Source organism: Aplidium turbinatum, chromosome 6 (assembly GCF_918807975.1).
Source record: "Aplidium turbinatum chromosome 6, kaAplTurb1.1, whole genome shotgun sequence".
Classification (NCBI taxonomy): domain Eukaryota; kingdom Metazoa; phylum Chordata; class Ascidiacea; order Aplousobranchia; family Polyclinidae; genus Aplidium; species Aplidium turbinatum.
Window position 1 is genome coordinate 17,886,011 of NC_137477.1, and position 7,324 is coordinate 17,893,334.

A 7,324-nucleotide genomic window follows, 5' to 3' on the forward strand; every position below is an offset into this window, starting at 1 on the left:
GGATAAAACTTTTGTTTTATGCGAGGAAACCCCGACCGTAGTAGAAATGTTTTATAACGCGGTGAAACCCCGGTGCGACTCGCAAACTGTAGTTGTTTTGGTTACGCCAGGGCCATTATAGCGTACACTTGGGTTATAGGCGGCATTGTCTGTCATTCAGTGTCTGGAACGTTTTAACAAGAAGGGTTTAATCTTGTCTTTGTAAATGCTGAGAGAATGGAGGATTGCAACCTTAATTAAGTCATTGAAACTGTCACGTCCCAAAAAGATCCCAAATCGTCTTCAGCATGGACAATTGGACATGGTCATGATCAACCTCCTCAACGTCAAACACCAGAGACGAAATATCGGTCAGAGTATTTTGCAGTCATTGAAAGCGCGCAGCAAAATCTTACTGGCTATTTCAAGTCGACCGATCTTGAGCACTACAAAATTCTTCAAGAATCACTTTTTAGTGGAAAGCTACAATCACATGTGGTAGACGATTATCCCGATTTCTCTGACACAGAGTCCCTTGCACAAGAACTATGGTTCGAAAGCAGCAAAAAGGAAAATCGGTGGAAGATTTTCGAATGATATTCAAGAAGATGCCATCCGCTGTTCGGCAATTGTATCCGCAGGTGGAACTTTTTGTGCGACTTTTGCTTATTCCACCAGCCAGCTTGTATTTAACTGAACGGTCATTTTCAACTTTGCGATGTATCAAAACTTGGTTACGATCTACCATGACACAAAAACGGCTAAATCATGCAATGTTCTGCCATCTGCACAACAAAGTTTTAAATTGGATCAACCTCCATGACCTCTCCAAGGACTTCGTTTTAATTCGCCGGAGACTCGTTGCCAAGTGTTTGAACGTCTGCTGTCCAATACTGACACTAACAATTAAAATATATATAGCCTACATACATCGCATTAGACTTGTATTTACTGTAGCCTACTTGTTTGTTTATCAAAATAGACCTCCGATTTTTCTAACTCGTTTCGTTTGTCGCCCCTTCCTACCTATCCTAGTAGCCTAAATGTCCCCACCAATTTTAGAGAGCGATCGGCGCCCATGACTTCCGTCAACTAAAAAATAAGTTGACGGCGCTAGCCTCAGCGTCAACAAAAAGTTGACGCAGTCAATTTATTTATTTATTTAATTTAAGTATGCGAAACTACCAGGAATAGCTTATCAAGTCAATTGTACGTCAACGTACAACACTGCTCATTGCTCAAGCGCACACCCCGAGTGACGAACCAGCGCCGCTTGATCGTGAGTGGCACTCTCAACCACTGATCTATCTGTCCTAAAAGTGTTTAAAATAGCAAATTTTGACAAATTTAGTGCATTCAGGCTCCGCATACTGCAACTAAAACTAAGCCCTGTAGAAGTTTCGTTAGCTGACTGCTGTGCTAATTAAAATCGTTTCTGTTACTTTTCATTTAAAGACTGCAGCATGATTTTAACATAGCAGGCTAAATAATCCAAAATGATTTATTTTTACACATTAAACAAAGCGCTTCTTTCATTTTCGACGTTAACAGCTATAAAAATAGAATAGACTAGGCCTACGCAACAGGAAAAAACACTTTCAAAACAATTATATTTTCAATCTTCAATATCAAACCAAGATGATATGTCTATATAGGCGGAATCTGAAAAAAAGACTGAAGTTGAAACATCTAATAGCAGAAAATCAACAATAAAGCGTAGGCTAACACCATACTATCAACATTTCATTTTCTGCTCATGTTCTACATAACTGTTCACCTTATAAAAAAGTTAGCCGCAAACCAAGTAAAAGGCTTCAAAGATGAAGACTTCATTACACTCAATAAGTTACCTGGAAACTCTTGAATATCACCCGGTGCAGTAGTTGCTTCATTGTTACCGTCAGCAAGGGTCCAACTGCAGTTTACGTCGATAACTCCTCGTACGATGACCCTATACACAATAACAAATTTAGTTTGCAAGATGTAACATAAAGCTTGCTTGTTTGGTTGATTTCTTTCCATAACAGTCAAAGAAATAGTTCAATTGACCAGACCCGGATTTAGGGGGGGCAGAGGGGGCAGTTGCCCCCCCGACTTTTGAAGGGCCCCCCTATGTGGAAAAAATGTGATTTTGTGTTATTTTTTCTCCTTTTGGCCTTTAAAGTTTCTGCAAAATGCTGTGCAGTACTGGACTGATGCTACTGTAGACGTAGAGATGGTTTTTGCACGGGGGGCCCCCGATCTAAAAGTGCCCCGGGCCCCCCATCAGCTAAATCCGGCCCTGCAATTGACTGGTAAATCCGGCGTTCGATAGTAGGCCTACAGTAGCATATGCAGCATGAATTAGTGATGCGATACTGATGAAGCCAGCCTCATGGAAAAACACCGGTGTCTATAGTTGTTAATTTTTGTTGGTTGGTTTAGAATCTTTATTCTCGGACTAACAAAGCCTTGATAGGCTACTCCTGGTAGTTTCGCATACTTGTAGAGGTTTTAACACAGGGCCGGTTACCGAGTTTGACTGTGAAGTTTTCAAATTGTTGAAGTGTTGTAACGGGGAAATTATTCCATCCATTAAGAGCTGCCAAATGGAGAGCAGTCCTAAGAATGAGTTGCTCAATGCTCAAGCGCACACCTCCAAAGTCGAACCAGCGCCGCTTGATCTTGAAGCTTCTTCATTCACAAAGTCAAGCGCTAACCAACTGAGCCATCGGATGGACTGTTACAATTGAAAAACATGAAAGCCTTCTGAAAACTGCTGAAAAACTGAAGCCTTCTGCAACAACATTATTTGCTTCGGTCTTCTGCTACAAACATGTGGTGGTTTAATTTAAATTAGAAACTTTTTGTTTATATATTTTGTGGTTGTTTATATTAGTTCAATTTTCACTGCCGCAGTGCCAATCAGGGTTGGAAGTAACGACTAGTTGTCACTATTCGATAGCGTTATTCGTTGCTTTCTGAATATCGAATGCTTATACCCATTCCTTTTAAAAATAAATATCGAATGCGCGTTATTCACTGCTTTTTTATGCAAGCAACGAAATCATTATTCGTTTTTCACTAATCGATATTTAGGAGAACTGCTGAATCATTTTTTGTTGTTCACTTACTTTGTCGTCAAAACGAATTTACGAGATTTGGTTTTCGGATTACTATCCGACCTAGTCCCCTTCCGGTTTTCGAACTTTAAAGGATTAAGGAAAAATTTTGCGGCAACACAGTTCAGAAAAACCATGCCAGTGAGAGCCTTTAACAGTGTTGCAAACCTTGCGGTTTTTCCGCAAGTTTGGGATTGTTTTTTTTTCGAGTTTTGGTACCTTTTTTTGAGTTTGCGGGTTGCTTGTTTTTGGGCTTTTTTTGGCCAGTCAATTTTTAGTAATTGCTATTCGTTGCTTTTTTTAAGTATCGATAGCGGAAAGTCATTGCTTTTTTGGGCACTATCGAATAGTGAAATAGTCATTGCTTTTTTGACTAACGACTTCCAACCCTGGTGCCAATGTTATGGCTGTTGGTGAAAAGTTTCACTAATGGCGCTTTTTTGTAACGTTTGAATAGCTTATGCTGTAGCCTGAACAATGTTACTCTAGTGTCAGGCATGTAGGCTATCAGGTTATTTTAAGTTAATCCTTTCTTTACCATGGTGCGTTTTTTATGAAAAAAATTGAGATTTTTTTGTATTCAGTCTAGTTATGATCCCAAATGCTTAACTGCAAAATGATTTTGCTGTGCATCCATCGTATACCTATAGAAACTGTGCAATGGGACTCACAAGTCCCGACAGGAATTATGCGCCTAAAGTGCATAATGACTACTGCTGCCAACGGTGCTTTAGGGCGATTGGGTTTTGGGCTTTGTGGGCGGAGAAATGGCAACAGCAAGTGGCGCTGGTCGACTCTCAGGGTGTGCACTTGAGCAGCGCACTTAAAAGAGAGCTCACCATTCAGCGACCACCTAGTGGGTGGAGTAATTCAGACAACTCTTCCACAAACAGCAAAAATTTTACTCTGCCAATCTCGTTGATTAAGCCTCTGTCAGTGGTTGAAAGCTTTTCCAAGTAAGTAAACTTGTCATGATTTATTTTGCAGAAGGCTTTATCAGTCCGATGATAATATTCTCATAACAGAAGCAAAGAAGAGGATAGCTAAAATCATTGCAATACATGAAGTCAAATAGTAGGCTATGCCACATGTATGGAGTAGCCTATATCGAGAAATAGCACATGATATCGAGAGGAAAAGAACACACATTTAGGATATTGTGAATAAGCAAACCACACAGAAATAGACGAACATATCACTGCTGATGGATGAAGAGACTAAAAAACTAACGGCAGTGGTAGGCTACACAGCCTACACCTCATCAGACTTCATAAAGTACCACAAAGCAGTTCTTTTGCTGACTGAAGCACAAAATATATCACAGTAAGAGCATTTTGAATGTGGGCGAGACTCACAACCATTGGCACAACAAACTTCGCAACGTCTCCTTTCTTTCACAAACACAGGCCAATGGAAGCCCCGATTTTCCAAACTCGACCATGAACTTGGCAACTGAGAAGTTGGACTTGCATTTTTTGTTGTTTGTGACATTTAGTTTGGAAGAGGTAACAAGAGTGTGACATTCAATTTGGTGAGAGAGTCTGAAATGGTCCACCAACCTTGCTGCTTCTTCCAAGGGCTAATCTTAAATGGGCATTTTTTTTCGTTTTCAATTCGAAAAGCGTTTCGAATGCCCCTCCATAGCCTACTGTCCTTAAATTATTCCTATATGATTGATTGATTGATTGATTGATTGATTGATTGATTGATTGATTGATTGATTGATTGATTGAATCGTTATCCTCGGACTGAGAAAGCTTCTTGCAGAGCTTAACCCTGGCAGTTTCGCATACTTGTAGAGGCTTTGAATCACTGACGCAGGCCCGGTCACCGAGATTGATAGAGTGAAGTTTCCGATTGTTGGAGTCTTGTTGCCGGGGAATTATTCCATCCATTAAATGCGCTAAATGGAGAGCAGTCCTTAACGTGCGTTGCTCAAGCGCACACCCCGAGTGTCGAACCAGCGCACTTGTGATTCTATTTCTAGCTTTTCAAATAACAACTTACAAGTCACAATTGTTATAATTCATCCTCAATTACGAAATACGATACTGTATCTCAGTTTTAGTTTCAAATTTTAATAGAATCATGGCTACTTGGATATGCGTCCTGATTTTGGCACATTTTTCAGATTTTGTATACCACTGCTGCTACTGTCAGTGAAATTTTCTATGACTTTTTAGTTTTTGCAAACTTGTAATGACTACTGATACAAAAACGTTTTGCTACCTTGGGGAAGCAGCAAAAATGAGAAAACGTAGGCTAAGTTAAAAAACGTTTAGACTAGCAAGCGGCTAACAGTCTGCCTGAAATTTTCTGAATCAATTTTGTTTTTGTTTCTCAAAGCCAGGCGACGTTAAAACCCAATTTGTCACTTGGCGAAAGCAGTAAAAAAATTGTTTGTAGAACTAAGTGATTGAATTTAATTAAAGTCCGTAAAGAATTTATTGTGATTGTTATTGACATAAATTTAACAAATTAATTATTGCACAAGTTGATAAAATTCTCACCCATTTGATGTCAATGAGAGTCCATCTTGCATTTGACTTGCAAGCAACAATAGACAACAAACAAAAATTGCAAATGATCTCATTTTATATTGTTTAACCACTTCATCACGGCAAGCGTTGATAGACGCGAGTTGTGTCTGTGCTAATTCAACGGCAAGCGTGTATGGACGCAAATATAAAACAGCAATGCGAGGCAAAAAAGAAAAAAATGCCGTCACGGGTTACGATCGCGGCTCGCCATACGCCGAGGTGGAGTGGTTAAGTGATATTGAAGAACAATGGTGTTTGACCAAGTCACAAGCTGCAAAGTAAATTGTTGACATTTCAAATATTTTCCCAATGGTCTGCAACTCTTAAATTAGGCTTAATGTGAGGTCAGTACAGTTGTTGTAACCTATATCCTTTTGAATGCGAGTTTTTTTGTTTATTTTTTCAAAGTGACTTTAGATATAGGGGGAACTTGAAACGAATGAATGTTTTTTGTTTTTTTGCACAAAATCTGAGTAATTGTAGGCCTAGTTTTGTCATTTTAAACTGATGCTAGGAAGATATGGGTTAGAGCAGGGATGGAGGAACCATTTTAAAAGTAGGTGGGCCCAGAGGCGCAGCAGTCAAAGTCATTCCAATTTCTGGGGTGCAAAGCCCCCAACCCCCCCTTAGCATTGTTGCATTCCAAATACTTTATATCATTTATATATTGAGTTTTCATGATTGCCTTTCGTACCAACAAGCGAAAAGTTTCCATTTTTGGGCCCAACTTGGCTAAAACATTTACAATATTGTTAAATTGCTTTAGTTTATAGTGATAAAGCTTTGGTACGGTAAAGAGTTTGCTTTGTTGAACCATAAAAAAAATATAACATAATTAAAATAAACTCAAACGTTTTCGACACGTAGGCCTACGTGTGTCCTCATCAGAAAACAACACATAGGCTACATTGGTAGGTTATGTCAACCAGACTTTTATTGACAAGGGCCGGGAGCACTTAAACCCAAACCTAACAACTAAAAGTGCAATTAATGAGCACATCGCCTCTTGCGAAACGTGCACTGACAATGTCTCGATGGGCCAATTTAAAATCATCTCTCGAGGCAGATCTGATTTTCAGACTAAGATCATGGAAGCCTTAAGAATCAAACGTAACAATCCATCTCTCAACCGGCAATTATTTGCCTGTGGCTCATCGTTCCTTTTGTGTGTGGTTTAATTGTTTGCCCAATGCCTGTAGTCTACAGTCTACACCTCATGTGATCTGTTTCCCACCGCATAATTTACTCGTAATCATTCTCGTATCATTAATTCAGTTTGTGCTTTTCAGTCCAGAGTGTCGTTACAGTGCAAAGTCAAGTTTATCTTCCGATTTTTCATTTTATGTATATTGCAGATTTAATTCCTGATGAGGACACACGTACGTGTCGAAAACGTTTAAGTTTATTTTAATTATGTTATAATTTTTGTGTTTAATAAAGTATGTTCAACCCGCTAAGGTTACTATGTTTTATTTCTCTATGCTTTATAGTGCTGTACAAAATATGGCGATGAACATACAAATAAAAAAGAAACAATACACACACAGTTATAACACCACCTGGAATGAATAATATGCAGCATTATACAGTAGGCTGTGCGCATATGTAACAGCCGCAGCACCAATATGCAAATATAATACTGGCATCAACATTCAACAATGCACAGCTAATTACCACAAACTTTCAATACCAGGAGTACCGGTA

The 7,324-nt window shown here is 39.2% G+C and overlaps 1 long non-coding RNA gene across 2 annotated transcripts; it reads right to left on the bottom strand.

Moving 5' to 3' along the window:
* Positions 1 to 1,461: 1,461 nt before the first annotated feature.
* On the bottom strand, positions 1,462 to 5,887 carry LOC145772850 (uncharacterized). Of its 2 annotated transcripts, XR_014289339.1 has the most exons (4): positions 5,849 to 5,887; positions 5,591 to 5,683; positions 1,830 to 1,930; positions 1,462 to 1,641 (listed from the first exon to the last, which is right to left on the bottom strand). It is a non-coding gene; the product is annotated as an uncharacterized LOC145772850 (long non-coding RNA). The 2 variants fall into 2 exon arrangements; XR_014289340.1 differs by lacking the exons at positions 5,591 to 5,683; positions 5,849 to 5,887 and adding an exon at positions 2,615 to 2,735.
* Positions 5,888 to 7,324: the final 1,437 nt, after the last annotated feature.